This window comes from Tyto alba, unplaced genomic scaffold, assembly GCF_018691265.1.
Source record: "Tyto alba isolate M040663 unplaced genomic scaffold, T.alba_DEE_v4.0 Super-Scaffold_9, whole genome shotgun sequence".
Lineage (NCBI taxonomy): Eukaryota > Metazoa > Chordata > Aves > Strigiformes > Tytonidae > Tyto > Tyto alba.
Window position 1 is genome coordinate 39,069,196 of NW_024881330.1, and position 19,073 is coordinate 39,088,268.

A 19,073-nucleotide genomic window follows, 5' to 3' on the forward strand; every position below is an offset into this window, starting at 1 on the left:
ATTTGCAGTGCAGTGAGAACATTACTAATCTTTATAAAAGATGTAAAAGAACAATAATAAATCAGGAAGAAACCCATAGAAATATAAAAGAAATACATTTTCTGTAGAAAAGATTGAAATGTTTTAAGAATTGCAGTGACATAGCCTGTATGTTTTACCAAAGGCAGTTTTGCAGTAATTGCAAAACCTCAGGCCAGACTGCATCCAGATTAATCCTCTATCTCCTTTGAGTCACTAAAGTGTCACTAGAGATTTACATCCTAAAGTGATGCCTTGGGACAGTCCCACCGTATAGCCCAGCAAGAAAGGACTGTCAATAATTGGACCCCCAAAAGAGAGGCATAACATTGAATTGATCGAGCACAAAAGAGCTTCAGTAACAACCATTCAAAACAATCAGAAAGCCTGAGGAAAACGCAAAGGAAAAAAAAAAAAAAAAACACACAAAAAAACCACAGACCAAACAACAGCAGTAAGGTTTGTTTGAAGCCAAATGGAAAATTACTAGATTCAGCAGTTTTCTCACTAGGATATTAGATAAGATATTAAATTTCAAAAGCTGTATTAACATTCACATCCTGATAACAGTGTAATGAAAAAAAAATAGGAAAAAATCCAGATGTAACTAAAATACTTCATTATTAAATTCCATATGGGAACAAACAATGATATACAGTGCTTATATTCAGCCTTCCTCATAATTCAGTTCCCACTCTCTAGTATTCGGTTACCTTAACCAAAGGCAAAAAGTTAGCTATTTTAAAATGCTAAAGTAAAATATACTTGCCAACTTCTGTGTAGGAAAACAGGTCACAGAATGCAATCCCAGTCCCCTAAATCTGCTTAATGCAGACACATTCCTTTTCCACTTTGAATCAATACCAAGATTTTCAGGACATATGTGATGTTCTGCCCCTAAATAAATGTCCTTGTGTCAGTAATTCTGAGCTCCTATTGTTTCAAGAAAGTCATGAAAGATATAAAGAATATGACTTTGCAGGACCAGGGCCAAACTGCCTATATGGATATAAAACATGAAATCACATTATATGCATAATGAAGACAGATGCATACAAGTAAAAACCCTGGAAGAAAAGAAGAAAAATCAATTGTTTTCTCTGATCCCTGCAGTTTTAGTATAGAAATTCCTATCTTCCCAGAAGAATGCAGATGACAGTACTTTTTTACTTTGACAGCTTTCCTTAAAATACTTTTTTTTGTTGTTTGTTTCAGATTCTAAGGATGGAGGAGAGAAAGGATTGTGTTACACTTCTTTTTGATTTTTTTTATATTTCTTACTTTATAACTCATGTTTAAATGAGGAGTTAGCAAGAACAGGAATGAAATCAAAATCATTTTGGGGACACTATTTTTCCTTTTTCAGAATTACATACGGTTTTAAAACTAACATTCTAAAATACCTGTTATTACCACACAGTAACAAAAAAAGCTATTTTTTTTCAAGTAGTCTACGTACTCCTGTGTACAACTTTCATAGTCACGCATGGATGTAAGCATCATCGTGGTTAACGGTTAAGTTTCCTATAAATTGTGGCCACAGCTCTAGGATTATGATTGACCAAAGTCAGCGTTCAAGGCAGAGGAACACCTGAATAGGCAACAGAAAACGCTGTGGGGCAGGGAAGGGGTAAATCCCACCTCCTTCCCACCTGGGAGCTCTCCTGCAGCCCTGAGATACACACTCGTGTGAGGGGTGGATGCCCAGCCCGCAGCTTCGCTCTGCAGACCTTGCTCCCGGCGCCGGGGGCTCTCCGATGTGAACGTACCCTGAGAAACCAACCCCAGAAAGACAAACAGCACCTGAGGCCCCGGGCTGACAAGTCAGGCTGCCTCTCACCTGCTCCTGTGTGGCAATACCTTCAGCTGTCAGTCCCATAATTTTGGCTTCCTTGATTGTAGAGTGGCCTGCTGTCAATAAAAGGAGCGAAAGAAAATCCCAACCTAGACCAGTCAACAGTTCAGTTTAAGATATTTCCTTGGAAAGAGCCTTCCTTAAGCCATGGAGAAGCTTGTACGTGTGCCTCCTACCTTAACCAGAAGGCTACCGTATATGCCTTATCACCATCTTCACGTGCAGCTAAGGCAATCCTGATTTTAGTAATCCATGGGTTATTAGTAAAGACTCACAACAACTTTACATGTACTTTTCCTTGAGTTACCTGAATTGCTGACTTAAGTATATGGCAACAAAGATGCTCTTGAAGAAGTAGGTTCTGAATACTTCAGCTGTATTAACACAGCACATGCAGTGGGTGACATTATTCTTAAAAGGCCATGAAGGATCCAACCACTTAGAGAAATTAAGTGACATAGCCTGGCTCTTGTTCAAGCACTAAATATAAGGAGCCAATGGGCTTGCATTTTGTATCTGTCCTGCTTAAATAGTGGAGAAGGTCAGTAATGTTGGACTAGGTTCAGTAAAGGAATTAATGTTTGCCTTTTTGGTGTCAATAGAAAAAGAAATACAGAAAAACCACCTCCGGTTCTAACATCTTATTAGGACTGCACAAAAAAAAAAAATGGAAGGAAAGACAATGAACATACCGTAAGTGTTTCTATGGCACTTAGACTTTGGTTCTGACTTCATAGGGCCTTTAGTATGCAGTGGTTGCTCTGTTGATAGAAAAAGACTACCATGTGAGTGTCACTACACCATGAACAAGTTAGCAGTACTATGTAAATTCCCTTTTTGTCAACTATTTCTCAGTCACTGGCTGAGAATGTGCATCTTTTGCCACTTGGTCCATGTGGGGTAACTTAGTGAAAGAGGCACTGAACAGCTCACAGACAGGTAGTAACTCATACAGGAACTGACCTACAGGGAGACCATGCACTTTCTGACCTCTGACCATGATTTAAAAACTGAGTATCAGAGAGAAACTACCTCTCAGCAGCATTTCCTGGCCATGCTATTAAATAGAGGAAAGGCAATAACCATTCAGGATGTATATGCTTCTTCGTATTTTCTCCAAATTGCTTACCATAGAAAGTTAAGCACAAGACCTGTGTCACAGCAGCAGATGAATGTGAAGGAAAGAAATGCACAATTTAAATATATATTAATTCTTCCTAGTGGTGCTGAGAAACAAATGATAATTTCATTTGCTGAGCGCTGTCTATGGGAGAGACTTCTAGTGACCATCTCAGTACTGCTGCAGCAATTTTGGCATTTTGCAAAATCGGAAACAAGAAATCATTCTCATCCCACCTTCCCTTCCCAGTCTCTGAGGGGACGCAATGCAGATGAGGACAGGAGAAAGCAAATGCACAAACAAAATCTTACTAAATATTTAGAAAAGTGAAAGCAGAGCACATTTTAACATCACCAGCCCAAACTTCTTTGTCTGCTGGAAAAAAGCCCTTCTACATAGAAATAGATCAAAAGGAGGATATGGACTTTTAGTATGATTGACCCTAAAAAAAAACAATTGGCACAATCTTTCCCTATTCTTAACGTAAGATACCTGTATCTCACCTAGGTGAGACACCTATTCTTACAGGTATTGAAAACCCCAAATTAGGAGCCCTCTGTCACAAAAGCAGCAGCATGGAAGAGACATGAGAGCCCGGGCTCAGATATCCAGCTGCATGCCCTACCACAAAAGCCAAATAGGTGAGATGACACGCAGCATGAAGATTTTCTTTAATTACCTTTCTACAAATTAGTACCTCTGTCTCTCAGAACTCCTCAACATAACTGCTTTCGTTGGACTCTAATTTAAGGTGTGTGGCTGCTGTTCTGTATGACATTTATTTCAGATATGAAAAAGGCTGTAGAAAGGAGTCATATCAGACTGTGGCAAAAAATGTCTTTCTTCTACTATTTCCTGGGAGTAGTGGCATTATTAATAAGAATAATAATGGTAATCATCATGCAGGATATGTGTACCTTTATTTATTTCATCTGAATAGTCTACTACAGTTTTCTCAAGCCTGTCAATATAATATTCAAAGAGCCAGTTCAATTACTGAAGTATTTTCTATTAAATTATAAGCAATGTACTTCTCACAGAAATCATCTATTATTTATAAATAAAAGGCAAAGAAACATCTAACCCACAACATCTTTACAAAATCTTACAGTTGAACTGTTAGGCTGTAAACAGAGCCATGTTAATGGGCTCATTCTATAACAAATTACTTCAAGATAGCACAGCAAAAACAATGGTAAATATTAAACTGTTTTAATAAATTCACAAATCTAAACCATTCATGAGAAAATGTTAGACATGTAAGTGAAAATTTCCCTACTTGTAAGCATCACCAAAATGTCCGGTGTGGGATTAAAGTGTAGTTCATTGCCTCCCTCCCTCAAATTCTTACTGTAGCATGACAGAGGAGAATGTCTGATATTTATTGACTCCTGCTATAATATGCTACATATATAAGAGGCAACAATCAATACCTGCCTCACAGTGAGGAGAGAGGAACTTCAGTCCTGTTTTATAGGAAGAAAAAGAAGTAAAAATCTATAAATCTTATCAGCACCAAAGACCTGATGCTAAAGGTTTTTGTCACTGATATTAGCCTAAGTTTAGGCCCATTCTAACATATCCTGCTCAGTAAAACCCCAAGGTTAAGGGGGCTTATTGAAACTGTTGGTTTTCATTAACAGGAAGAAACTGAGTCAATCCCTTGGAGTCTGACCAAATAAATTGACTATATGACAGTTCCTGGAAAAAGCCTGGGTGTAACAGTATGTTGTGGGAGGGAAGATCTGCCCCTAAGACTCTCATTTATCTCTAAACACTTCATCCTTTAAACAGAACTTAGAAAGGGAAGCCTGGAAGAGGCCTCCAGGCTTCATCTTAGCCTACTGCTCCTGCCCTGCTTCTGACAGATGGCTTCCCGATCTCTTACAGACTTCTTATGACAAGTTCCTATGGGTTTTCAAGAAAGCTGCTTCCCAGTCTTGGCTATCCTTACTTTTTTTTGTTCTTGGAGTCCTAATTGAAGACTCCCTCTTTGTAACTTCAGATCTTTACTTCTTGCCTTACCCATACAGGAGAAGCCAACTGGAACCCTAACCACTCTCAAGAAGCATTTTTTTTATTTTTTCATATTTGAACACACGAGCGAAACAGAAATTATTCTTTGGAGAGTATATTTTCTTGACACCAGTATAGACATTTTCTGGAGAACATCTTTCATGCTCTCCTTTAAACTTTATCTTGTCAGTCAAGACCTTTTTCAACCACAGGGACCAAAACTAACAAAACACTGTTCATCTTGCAAGACCACATCTAGCAGATAAGATTTATACATCTCAGCACATTTGCATTTTTTGGCAACAGCAGATAGCTTGTTGACTCATGCAGTTTGCATCCACTACATCCTGTGGATCCTTTTCTATAGATGAGTTTGTTCTTCCCCTTGTATTTGTGCAGCTGATTATATATGCCTAAAAGTAGAATCTTCAGAATTGGATTGTATCTTACATTTTCCCCTAGCTCATTTCAAATTCTAATTCTCTCCTCCAGGACAATTTCAGGTCTTCCCACCTTGATGTCATCCATAGATTTAATAAACATACTTTTCATTCTATTAGCCAAATAACAAATCAAAGCATTCAGCAAGTTGAAACTCAGGACAGGAACAAAACAACCTCCCAGACCAATGCAAAACACAAAGTTCTAACTTGAAAACAAACTACTTTCAGCACAATTTCTCAGTGTTTACACCTGCATTATAGTAGTTTTGTCCAGAAAGTGAATCTGCAGCTTACTTTTAAAGTCAATATCAGAAGCCTGAGTTCTCAAAGTTAAGACTCAGAATATATATTTTTTTTCTCTCTCCCCAGAATGTTTGTCACTTTAATAGAAGGACATTAGACTGATTTGATGCACTTTATTCCCAGCAACCCTCCATGATGACTGCATTGCATCTCATTAATTTCTAGGTACTTGAAATAGCTATTATAATAATTTTCTGTTTGTTTGTTTGCTTTACCAGGAATTAAAATTACATTGGTTTCTAATTCACAAGCTCCTTCTTTCCCCCTTTTAAAAACAGAAATCTTACTTGTCTTTTCCCAGACTTCTAAAACTTTAACTACTATTCATGAGATTTCAAAGGTAGCCTTTCACTTTTTGGAAATTGCTTCATCTTGCTTTTCAAGGAGCTTTGGATAAATGTTAGGTATTTTCAAACTGGATGGATCTAAGTCTTCTGAATACTCTTTAACCTGTACTTTCTTTATGTCTGAGAAGTGCTTTTGATTTATTGTCCTTTTTTGTTAATTGTATTAATAACCTGAGCATGGGGTTTTTTTGGTGAGAACTAAAACAAGGAACTCAAGATTTTCAGACTCCATCACATTTGTAAGCTTTCCCTCTGCTTTGAGCAGTGGACAAATTTTTTCTTGCTTGTCTTCTTACTAACAACATAAGATTATTCCTTGTTATCCTTTATGTTGTATGTAATATGCATCTTGATTTATTGATCTTGCCCTTTTGACTTATTTATTTCATCTTGTCCTTTCAACATTTTCCTTACAGGCAAATTTTACTGGTTTATACTTATGTCTAGCAACCTGATCTGCTTTCCATTTCTGCACAGGTCCTTCTTTTGATCAAGATCATAACAGTACTCATGAGTTGGCCACACTTGTTTTTTTACTCTGTGTCTAGCCTTTCCCTACAATGGGTAGTTTTCACTTGCAGCCTCAGAGTAACTTCTTTAAAGGTCTGCTGTTTCTCCTAAACAATGTTTTCCCGAGACTTATTTTCTATGAAATCTTAGCAGTTAGAGATGACAATGTTCTCCTTGGCTTACCTCTGTAGGTTGCTTCAGGTTGTTTGTACAGCAGTGCATCATAAATCACCAAGAAATATTGACTTAAGATTTTTTAAGACTTTGTCATAATGTTTTGCCAGTGATAAATGTGGCTTTTTTGTTTGGAACATTACCAAGAGACAAAAAATAAGTGTTACTTGGATTAAAAAAAAAAAAAAAAAAGTCTATTTTTTTATGCTATATAAAAACTAAATACAATGTTTTCAACCACTGTTACAGAAATGGTTATGAGCAGGGAAACAGAGGACTAAGGGATCATTTTAGTGGGCAGAAACAACTATCCTCACTCTATCTTCTTTTCCCCACCTTCACAGACATCCCGTGTTTTTAGAAGGTTAAAGGGACAGATACCGAGAGGCATTAAAGCAGCTTTAACTACAGCAAAGCAGCAATATCATATGAACAGCCGCAGGTAGAAATGAACTCAAACAATCAAATGCATTCTCTTAGACAACTGAGGAATGCAGGGAGCACTCATATAGTCTGCAACAGTCGCTCTCACAGTGTCATCTCTACAGCTACCGGGCAGAGCGAGCAAACACCTCCAACCAACTCAGGCTTTTGATACAGGCACACAGAAATCCACCCCAGGAATTCTGCAGCATTCCAAGGTCAGTAACCATGGCAAGGGCAAGAGATTTCCGCAGCAAACGTTCGTCAATCCTGCGGCTGTAATAACGTGCTGCCATCTGCAGCCCCACACCCCCCGAATCCCCTGTCGGCTCCTGAGTTGGAGGAGCCAACAGCTTTTCGTAATTCCGCGGTCACACGCGCTGCCCAGTTTATTTAACTCTTTCTCAGCACCCCGCTAACGAAAGAGGGACAAAACCCACCCAACGCACAGAGTTCAAGGGGGAACACGGGGAGAGCTGGGCGGCGGAGGTGAGTTCGCGCTAGTCCGACGTTGCCGAGCGCCGGCAGGATGGAGAGCGGAGCTCAGGGGAGGGCGCGAGGGGAGCAGGGCCATATGCCCGCTGCACAGAGCAAGCAGCTATAAATGTGGGACAGGCTGCTGGGTCCCTGGGTCTGCTGAAGCCAACAGCTGACACCACTTCGTGAGCCGCTGCCCAAAAAACCCCGCGCTGCCAGGTTCAGGCTCCGGTGGCATATCGCAACTGAAAGAGAGAGAAGAAAACCAGCACTACAGCAACCTTTGTTGACTTTCTTCCCAATTTCTGGCATCCCTCCTAACAAACAAACAAACAAACAAACAAAAAAAAAGGCATGTTGTTCTGATCAAATCTTGCTTGAATTTCTAAGCCCTCAAACAGGCACAGACTACCTCAGGTTTATTTCTAGTGCGATGTACCGTCCTGAAGCCTGGAGCTGGAAAGTTCGCCTGCCTCTCTGCAGACCCTGCAGAGTTTGAGCAGCAGCACACAGGTTTTGCATAACCTTAACCCAGAGTGCTTTTACTCCAGGCTTCCAAAGGCGATAGCTATTCCACAGCTTGCCACAACCTGGTGCTGCGAGAATTAGAGGTGGGGGTAGAGGTACAAGGCTAGTGTTCAGAGCCACAGCCAAAATCAGCTTTCCTTAAAAACTGGGTGGGTGCAGAGAGGGATGATGATGATGAAGGGTGGGAAGTTTGTCACGTGGACGTTCGCGAGACACAAATAAATGATTCATGTCTGGCTTGAGTCAGGAAAGGGCCCAAGATCTGCCCGTTCTCAGGACAGCATCCAAAGCCAGCAAGTCTGTCCACCTGTCTGGGAGCAGTTCACTGCATCGTTCATTGCTCCTTGCAATTTCCAGAGCTTCCACTATTGCATCAGTCTGGCAACATTCAAAACAAAATCTCTTGCAGGGCTGGTGAAACCTCCTAGCTGACATTACCAGCGCAAGCACAGAAGTGAAGAAGGATAAGTGGGGGAAAGTAGGAAGCCTTGTGGCTTCACAGTAAGCACTTCTGTCTTCAAAGCTTTGCTTTAGGCTTGGCTGGGGTTTTCAACATGGGCAGATATTTCAAGTTTCACTGCACAGCCAGTTCACTGCAGCCTGGCCACTAAATATGTGAAGTATAACAGCATTATTTCACTCTCCAGTACAAGCAGCTTTGCCTTACTAACCACTTGGTTTGCCACTGCTACAGAGAAAAAAAAAAAAACACTGAAATGTTTATTCTAATAAGAGCTCTTAAATATCACAAATCAAATGCCATTCAGGACAAATCTTTCATCAAATTCAGCTCTGATATGCTACAAGACAAGACCTGGGCTAAATGGATGCATTTTCACATACCTCTAGATTTTCTTCAGTTACTGAATGTTCTTTTCAACTTGATGACAGTTCCTGAAATAGCATATACTGGTAGTAAATTCTCCTGAATTATCGTGCCAGCTATCGCAACTGATCAATTTAATTTTGACTGATATGTTAAAGTGATTATAGAGGGACTAGGCTCCTGAATTGAATTTCAATAGGACTGTGGCACTTAGTTCCTTTCAATATGTAGAAGATTCCAGACCTTAAGAATAAATATTAAAGCCGCTTAAACAAACAAAAAAAAGATTGCTACAACAAATTTTCAAACTACCCTCCGTTATCCTTCAGAAAGTTCTCTCGAATTCACGTAATTTTTCACCACATAAAAAAAGATGACATTCAAAAAAGAAAATCCTAAGGAACCTGGGACATTTTTTTATTGAATGTGATTCATGAAACATTTGTTTAGCAGAATATATATAGGCCATCAATTTTCACATTTTTGATTAAAAATTCTGACCTGCTAATAAAAAATTAACAGATACCTGATCTTAAATGAATGTAAAGGTAAGATGAAGTATTTAATGATTATTATAATATACTTTTCTAGGTTTGTAGAAGTTTCAGAGCTTTTCTTTTTTACCATGTGATCCGATGCAGATTAACATGGGTTTTTTGGCACTTAAGAAAATTGAAAATAATTAATCTGTAATGGCATTGATGGAAAAAGTGTTCAAAATGTCAATAAAAGTGCTGCTTTAACAGTACTTCAAATATTCTACTTACGCAACTTAAGAGACACATTATCTTCCAGACTACACACTTTTCCATTAAGATCTATGAAAATCTGCAGGTGTTTAATTATCTACTCTCCCATTGTTCCCTGGCTGCAGCAGGAGTAGTTTGAACACTACCATGTAAAAATTGATGTGCAATTTAACATAACAGTTATGCAGATGAAATGAAAACTTTCCCTAGTTTCTATTTTGTAATAAAAGTCTCACACAAATAAACTGTAAGTTGCTTTTCACCAGAAAGAGTTGTTTAAATATTTTCATTAATTTAAAAACATTCTGACTTATGAAAAGAGCTAAGTATCACCATTGCAATAATCAACATAAGACCATAAAAAATCTGAAAAAATACGATGAGGAAAATTACATCTCATGAGAACAATTTAAATACATTCCCTTTTTCCCAAAAAGAAGGAGTCCAGAGAGTGTGTCCAGAGAAGGGCAACGAATCTGGTGAAGGGTCCAGAGCACAAGTCCTGTGAGGAGCAGCTGAGGGAACTGGGGCTGTTTAGCCTGGAGAGAAGGAGGCTGAGGGGAGACCTTGTTGCTCTCTACAGCTGCCTGAAAGGAGGTTGTAGCAGGGTGGGTGTTGGTCTCTTCTCCCAAGTAACAAACAATAGGACAAGAGGAAACAGTCTTAAGTTGTGCCAGGGGAGGTTTAGATTGGATATTTGGAAAAATTTCTTCACTGAAAGGGTTGTGAAGCATTGGAACAGGCTGCCCGGGGAAGTGGTTGAGTCACCACCCTCGGAGGTATTTAAAAGACGTGTAGATGTGGTGCTTAGGGACATGGTTTAGTGATGGACTTCACAGTGCGAGATTTATAGTTGGCCTTGATCTTAAATGTCTTTTCCAACCTAAACAATTCTATGATTCTCTGAGTCTAAGCAGACTCTTCAATAAAGTCTTATTTCAGGAGATCATCTGAGTTTTCACAGAACAAAGTAGTGAGGTTGAAGTCAGAAGGGACCTCTGGAGGGCATCTGGTCCAACCCCCTGATCAAACAAGGCCACCTACAGCCAGTTTTGCAAGGCCATGTCCAGATGGTTTTTGAATATCTCCAAGGAGAGAGACTCCACAACCTCCCTGAGCAGCCTGTGCCAGCACTCTGTTACCCCTGCAGTAACGAAGTGTTTCCTGATGTTCAGAGAGAACCTCCTGTGTTTCAGTTTGTGCTCATTGCCTCTGGTCCTGTCACTGGGCACCAATGAAAAAAGCCTGACTCTGTCTTCCTTGCACTTTCCCTTCAGGTGAGATCCCCCCTGTCTTTTCCAGGCTGAACAGTCCCAGTTCTCTCAGCTTTTCCTCATAGGAGAGATATTCAAGTTCCTTAATCGTCCTTGTGACCCTTCATTGAACTCTCTCCAATACGTCCATGTCTTTCTTGTATTGGGAAGCTGAGAACTGGACACTGCACTCCAGGTGTGGCCTCACCAGCTCTGAGCAGAGGGGCAGGACCACCTTCTTCCACTTGCTGGCAGTACTTTATCTAATGCAGCCCAGGATATTATTTGCCTTTTTTTACAACAAGGGTGCATTGCTGGCTCCTGTTCAGCCTGATGTCCATCAGGATCCTCAGGTCCTTCTCTGCCAAGCTTCTTTCCAGCTGGGTGGCCCCCAGCTTGTACTGGTGCATAAGGTTGTTCCTCCCCAGGTGCAGGACTTTGCACTTCCCCTTGTTGATGTCCACAAGGCTCCTGTCAGCCCATTTCTCCAGCCTGTTAAGGTCCCTATGGATAGCAACATGACCCTCTGGCATATCAATCAGTTTGGTGTCATCAGCAAACTTGATGAGGATGTACTCTGTCCCATCATCTAGATCATTAATGAAGATGATAAACAGGACTGGACCCAATATTTATCCCTGGGGTACACCACTAATAACTGACATCCAAACTAGTCTTTGAACTGCTGATCACCAGCCTCTGGGCCCAGACACTCAGTCAGTTTTCAACCCACCTCACTGTCTGCTTACCCATCCCATACATCAACAGCTTCTCTTTGAGGATCTTAGAGGAGACAGTGTCAAAGACCTCACTGAAGTCCAGGTAGTCAATATCCACTGCCCTCCCTTCATCTACCAAGCCAGTCACTTCATCATAAAAGTCTGTCAGTTTGGAAGTCAGCCATGCTGACTCTTTCTGGTGATTTTCTCATCATTAACGTGCCTGGAAGTGGTTTCCAGGAGTAGCTGCTCCATCACCTTCCCAGGGATGATAAAGGTGAGGCTGTCCAGCCTGTAGTACCCTGGGTCTTCCTTCTCGCCACTCCTGAAGTCTGTCTAAGTCTTTTCTGTTAGTTACAACAATATCAGAAAGACTCAGGCAACACAGTTGGATGTTTTTGGCCAAGGACATTTAGTATCCTCAGCTTGAACAAAATGCAAAGAAAGTCAAGAACTCTGGGATTTCTTCTGGCATTCATTCAAGATCCAACCAGCTTTTTTGGCAGGCATCTCATTTTTCTGTTTCATACCTTGTCCTTTCAAGGCAGACCCACAAAAGACAAGAAGTTTTTATCTGTCTTGTTCATGAACCCTGAATTAAATATCTTTGAACATATACACAAGGACCCAGAAGGGCATCTCCCTCCACCTTTACTAACTGCACCCATTGCTTGGTCTTTGGTACCATGCTTCACCCAAGCCCAGGATCCACTTCTGGAAGCAGGCACCTGCTTTCTTTCCTTACAGAGGAGACCTCTCTTCTATTTCCGAAGTACTGTAGTGTGAAAAAACAGGAAGGAATACATTCCATCTTTTTGTGGAACAGCTCAGTGGTTAAATATCCTGTTCATAGCTCAGTAATGCTTGGTTGTATTCATTCCTCAGGTTTAGATGTTAAATTCAGAGCATCCCGCTCCCAGCCAACAGGGCTTGAGGCACCCTCCACCCCTGCCATAGAAGCTATCCTACCCTACAAAATAAGAATTAATTAGCAATGGGACTAGGAAAGAGATAGTGGGGATAAAAAATAGTCTCCAGGCCACACCTGGACCTCTCTAAGGGAAGGAGTTTTAATTTTCACTCAGTGGTCCCTTTTAAAAATTTTGTTCAGTCTTATGAAGGAAAATCTTATCTAATCAAAGCACTTTGGAGTTTTTCAGCCTCTCTTCTGAGATTAGCACAAAATACCTGATTGCATCTCAAGGGAACTGGATGTGATCCCTGCCTAAAGTAATACAGAACATTTCTGTCAGGCCCAGCTCCTTGATGCAATGGTGAAGGACCAAGTTATGTTGCACGTGCCATGATAAAAAGCACTGGTCCCATAGAATCTTGCAACCCCGATCCCAAAGCTCGTATTCTTCCTGAACCTTTCAAGATAGAAGTTGTCACACCACTGCATCAGCATTACAGACAGACAGATGAGTCCCTAGGCAATTTGTATCTTTTACAATCCTTTGTGAAAAGAGCTTGTTGCTTTTAAAGATATCCTGGAGTATATCTTACATTATTGTTGCGTCCTTAGATAAAAGGGCACAATTAGACCTTTCACTCAGCAGATGCCCCTTATTTGGAAATTACCTCCTAGCTCTCAAGATAGCTATGGCCATCAGAGGCAGATTGTTCCCAAACCTGTAGCAAAAATGTGAGATGGATGAGATCAACTGCTTTGTTAGCCTTGTAGGCTTTCTGATTGGGGTACTTCTTTCCCTGTGTAGAGAGCACAACATGCCCCATCAACACCATTACAGTTAGTGTTCCTAACTTAAGTTTTATGGAAGTTATTTATAGCTTTCCACATTACCACTTAGGAACTGTAGAAGCCCTACTTGACTTGTTGCAAGGCACATTTAGGCTTGTTCTGCCTTCTCCAAACTAACCAAATGAAAAATCCTGGAAGCTCTATAGTCCTGACAGCAGGTAATTGCACCCAGACTAACAAACTGTGTAACAAACTCCAAAAGACAAACCAGATATTCCCCAATTTAGGTTACAACCAGATTGCTATTCAGCTCCTTGACCTGAACGTAGCACAGTCTTTGCTGTTCAGGGCTGAATGTCACTCCAAGTCCTGAAGAGTTCAAGTCCCAGGCTTCCCAACAATATGTCTGACAACATTTGGATGCTGCACGAGGCAGTAGTAAAAATCTCACAGTGGGAATTTCCTCCCTCTTTATACCTGCTGCTGTTCACTACCAACCCTGACCAGCTGAAAAGACATCATTTCATAGGAGGTTGCCAAATTTTGCTGATTTTGCTGAAGCAAATTGGCTTATGTAATTTTGATCTTTTCAGAAAGCTAAAAATACAGAAAAGGGAGTGGAAGGGAGGTGATGAGGGAATCATGTTGAGAGCTTTAAAAATATAGAATAGAACTAAGAGCAATACTTGTATTTAGTAGCTGAAGAACCTTTCAGATCATAAGAGAGAAAGAGAGAGACAAAGATTTAAATTCAATTCTTTTCTTTTCCTATTATGCAGGACTGCAGCATCAACAACCAGCAATTGAGAGAAGAGATACATCATTAAACTTATTTATAGCATTAACTACTTTGCATTCATCCACACAAGTGAAACTGTAAAAGGAAGAAAAAATTATAAAGGGAGTGTGTGGTTCTTTCATTAGCTTGTCTGTAATGTTGGATTGGTCCATAAATTAATGTGTAAAAGAGGACAGGAAAAAAAAGAATTCAAAGCTTTGCCATTGTAATTACAGCTCTTTAAATATCAAAAGACACAAAGAAAGATTCCTTTTGAAAAGAGTACCGATTCTCTTGGCAAGCCACTATTAAATACTTGCATAAATCTACAGTCTGTATCCTGCAAGTTGAGGTGACATTGCTATCATGGCTTACAGGTCTTTTCATGTGACTACCGGTGCACTCCAGTATTATTCATATATTTCATCAGAACACCCTGATGAGATAAGACACCTTCCTTCTGTCAAGGGTCAAGGGCTAAGAAGTAGCAACTAAGAAAGTTAGCAAGAAAAAGGGCCTTGATCAAAGGTCAGCTAATTATTGACTTGGGCTGTTCCACATATAGACTCCAAAAGTGTCTTTGGTACAACTCAGCCATCCAGGAGCAGTTTCATCATGGATTTACCAGTAGCACATGTGCAAGTACTGTGTCACAGCAGCAGACACATGTCTGCAGCCTTCTGCCTTCCAGCTCACACAGTATTTGGCCCCAGAAAGCCACCAAAACTACCAAACAAAATATATTAGTAAAATACCTTCTAATATGTAGAGTAGAGTGGATTACAGTGAATTGCAATTTCTTAATGAAATGCCACAAAGCTCGGGTCTCAGCCCCAACCTGCTCCCTGCCAGGCAACCTTTCCCCACAGCAAATCTCTGCCTTTCGAAGGGTGCCACAAATAGCAGATCTCATACTTGACACCTGTCAGGATAAACGAATGCCCTTCGGTCCTATACATTTCACAGACTGCAAGCTTCCTCAGGTCCAGTCCCATATGAGAGCAGTAGCTCCAGATATTTTCTAACAAGGCCAAATCCCACACTGTAAGGGGGCTTCATAGACCAAAATAATCACGCACTGCAGCTGAAACACTTCAGAAGCAGGCTTTTTACGAAGCTGGACAACTGTTTCCACCAGGTTGAGGTCAATATGTGTGTGAGCAGCTGCAGGCTCAAAGGGTTTTTAAAGAAGCTGGTTGTTTCCTCAGGCTGCAGTCTCACAGCTCTCAGCCTGCCCAGAAGTTGCCCTGTTGATGCTCAATAGCCACAGAGATATCCCGCGTGGAGCACAGCGGCATTAAGCCTTGGTAAGAGCACAGCTTGTCTTCTGATTTGACACTTTCAAACAAAATCCAGGCCACAGATCATCAAATACACAATGGAAGGAGGGACCGCTTCGGTGAAACACAGCAGCTTTTTCCCAGATCCCAGAAACACGAGTCAATGTCCAGAAATGGGCACTTTCAGGAATTTTTTAATGAAGATGGGAAACCTGGGTGCCTGGGTGCTCTCCTCATCTTGGTCCTCAAGCATGCAGTCGGGATAAACCAGAAGCAGCACCATCCCTTCTCAATTCCAGGTAGCAATTTTACTATTTTTAAAAGCTAGTTCAGCTGCACCACAGGGAGGGAAGTGCAGTGTGACCCAGTTGGTCCCCCAATGGGAATGACCTGGAGTACAGGAGGGAAAGAGGGAAGGACCACCTTAGCGTTCATTGCTGGGACATGGCAGAAATGCAGACCCCAGAAGCAGCGTGGGGCATACCACATAGGCTCCTTCCCACACTCAGGTCTTGCAGGTAAAACAGCTAATTACTAAGTGCAATAAATTTATAAAGCCAGCTACACAGTTTGGGCAGTATCTCTGTCAATGGTTCGTATTTGAAGCAAACTGCATATAAAATTCAGTGGGAAGGAAAACAGCCACTGTCACAGATGCCCTAACCATCAAAAATACACAGTACTTTTCCCACTAATTTGCCTGCTACTGATGGAGAAGAAGTTCAAGAGCAGATCCTCAAGGTACACTGTATTGCCTGCTTCTAAGATCGACTTGACACCACTTAGTACAACCTATGAGCATTCTTCTTCGCAAGCTAACAAACAAATTAATTATGAAAGGCAACAGGTTTTGGCCTAAAGCCAAATTACAGTGGTGTCATTAGTCTCTGCTTTGTAACAAAATCAAGAGTCCTGCCTGGATTACATTCTCTGAACTCTTCAGTTCAATGATACTCTCCTGTAGGACTCCCAAGTTGGTGCTGACGCTTACACAAAAATCATAACAACAAGCAGAACGACAGCAATAATCATCTCATATTGGTAAAAGATTTTGCACCTTTAGGCGTTCAGAATCTCTTTGTAAAAATGTGACCTCGAACAAACAAGCCTCTCCTGTGCATCTACGCACCTGAAGATGAAGAGACTTCAACTAGGTTAATTCAATCAGTTTAGCCTGCAGGCTGCCTATCCACCTATCCAACCCCTAACCACAGCCTGTTCCTGCTCTCAGTATTGCCCCCATTTCTGAATGCTCTTATCTTGGATATTGTGCAAATTATCCCTAACAACTTGTTGCTCACAAACTTAATTTCAAGAAATAGCATTTTTAGAAAACAGGTTAAGGCTGTATACATGACAAATATTTTGTTTCAATGAAGATTCTAATTAATATAAAGTATGTTATTTACACTAAAAAGCACAACTGCTGGGTATACAATATATATTTTAAAACTATATTCATGCAGGGAATCAAAAATATATCAGTAAACTCTGAAGCAGAGACATGATTTCAAGCAAAATGGTGATCCCCTAAAGATTTTGCCCAATTAGGTTGCACTGCTACCACAATACTTGTAGGTTTCCCTCCTGAGGTATCTTCACTTTCCACCTCATTTCATCACCCAGCACTGCTGTGCTACCCCCTGGAGTCACGTGCTGAATTGCTGAGCAGTCTGGAGAAGCTGCCACGAGCCTCCCAACCTATCGATGCGCCATGCATCGCCCAGTGATAAGAGTGAGCCAGCTGCAGCACGCCAAGTACATTGCTTTATTCATAATTTGTAAAGGCTCAGTCTGAATTTCATTCAGTACTATTATAAAGCGTCATAGTTTAAGACAGCAGGATCAATGGCTCATCTAATCTGATTTCTGTATAATGTGAGACAATGGGAATTCACCCTGCGACTTCTGTGTTGCTATTGCTGCTTCTGATAAAATATTATACAAATATATCAGGGAAACCTATAGAAAACACCTGAGATGTCGATCTACATTAAAGTTTTATTACTTCTGGGATCTCAAAAGGCTTAGGGAACATCACTGAACATTGTTTCATACATACTCGCAAAAGGGTAACAGAATAAAACCAAGCCAAACAACACTGAATATTAAATTTAATGTAATGTATGTAAAAGAAAGAAATACAGGAGGTGTTGAAAGAATTATTAAAAGAGAAGGAACTGATAACTGTACCTGAGATTGTGGCTGTACCTGAGATTGTGGGGGTTTTTGTTGAGTTGTTTTTGGAGTAGTTTGTTGGTTTTTTAACTGGCACACAGAATCATTTTACATCCAAGGCAAGACATAATTAATTTTCCTCGTTTTTTTCTGACTAGATTTGGAGCAGCTGAGAGATTGCCTGTTTCTAACCATCTTTAAAAACGGACTTAAAATGTTGCCATCTGTTGGCATATGACAGATATAGCATCCCACGATTCCAGACAGAGTCACAAAGATGCAGAAAATTAAAGGGACAGATGTGAGAAATACATGCTCTCAGTTTGGTTCCAGTGTTCACATCTGTTCTCCTCAAAGATTTTTCAATCATATAAATCTGTCCTCAGAAGCTAGTACCTTGAAATGTTATGGCATTTCTGGTAATCATAAAAAGCATATTCCGGTAGAGTTTACTGCATCACTGGATTCATAAAAATCTGACTTCCATCAACAGGACACAACATGCGTAGCGACATTACTTTGCTTAACTCCCCTCTCCTTCACAAATCAGGAGCAGAAGGGTAGGTGACCCGGGCGACTGTAACAGAATGGCAAGCACGCGGTTTCAGCAGGTATCTGCAGGCACTGCGCGTTTACACCACACGCTGAAAGAAAATCGGCACCTTTTTCCAGTGGCCACTGTGCCCTGCCCTGTCCCTGTGCGGGTCGCAGGGAGCACTGCCCCTGCCCAGCTGGCGCAGGGGCATTTCTGGTCGCCGAAACGGTCGCCGGCCGCTGCAAGCGCATCCGCCTCCATTCGCCACCTCACTCATTTCTTTTTTACGGTGCTTTTGACAGGCTGGCTGCTAATGCTTCCATCAACCGTAAGGGTTTTTCCCTCTCCATGCTCCCCTGCCCCAGCTCCCCTACTCACGTAGCACCAGCCCTCTCCAGCCCCCCTAAGCCCCTTCACCGTGCGGGATGGTGTGAGACCTCACCGCTCGTCACAGGCAGGAGATGAAATCACCATAAAACCAGAGAGACAGTCGGGTTTTCCTCCCTCCCCTACCTTCACCTTCCACCCCTTACCCTTCTCTTCCTTTGGATTTGAACCTGGTATATCATTTTTAACCCACAAGTATTAGAAAGTACATTTCCCCCCTCCCCACCCCCCCATTATTCTGTTAATTGGAGAGAGGGCTAAGGGTATTTGTGAGACACGCACATATGCTTCTACGGGCAAACTTGTACCTCTTTTTCTGTTCACTGATAGGCTTTAATGCTGAATAGATAAATAATGCTCAATTTCTTATTTCACCTTGGATGCAGTGGAATCACTTGTACTTTAAGTACAATACACCTCCTTCTCTGTAATACACTACATAAATTCTCTCT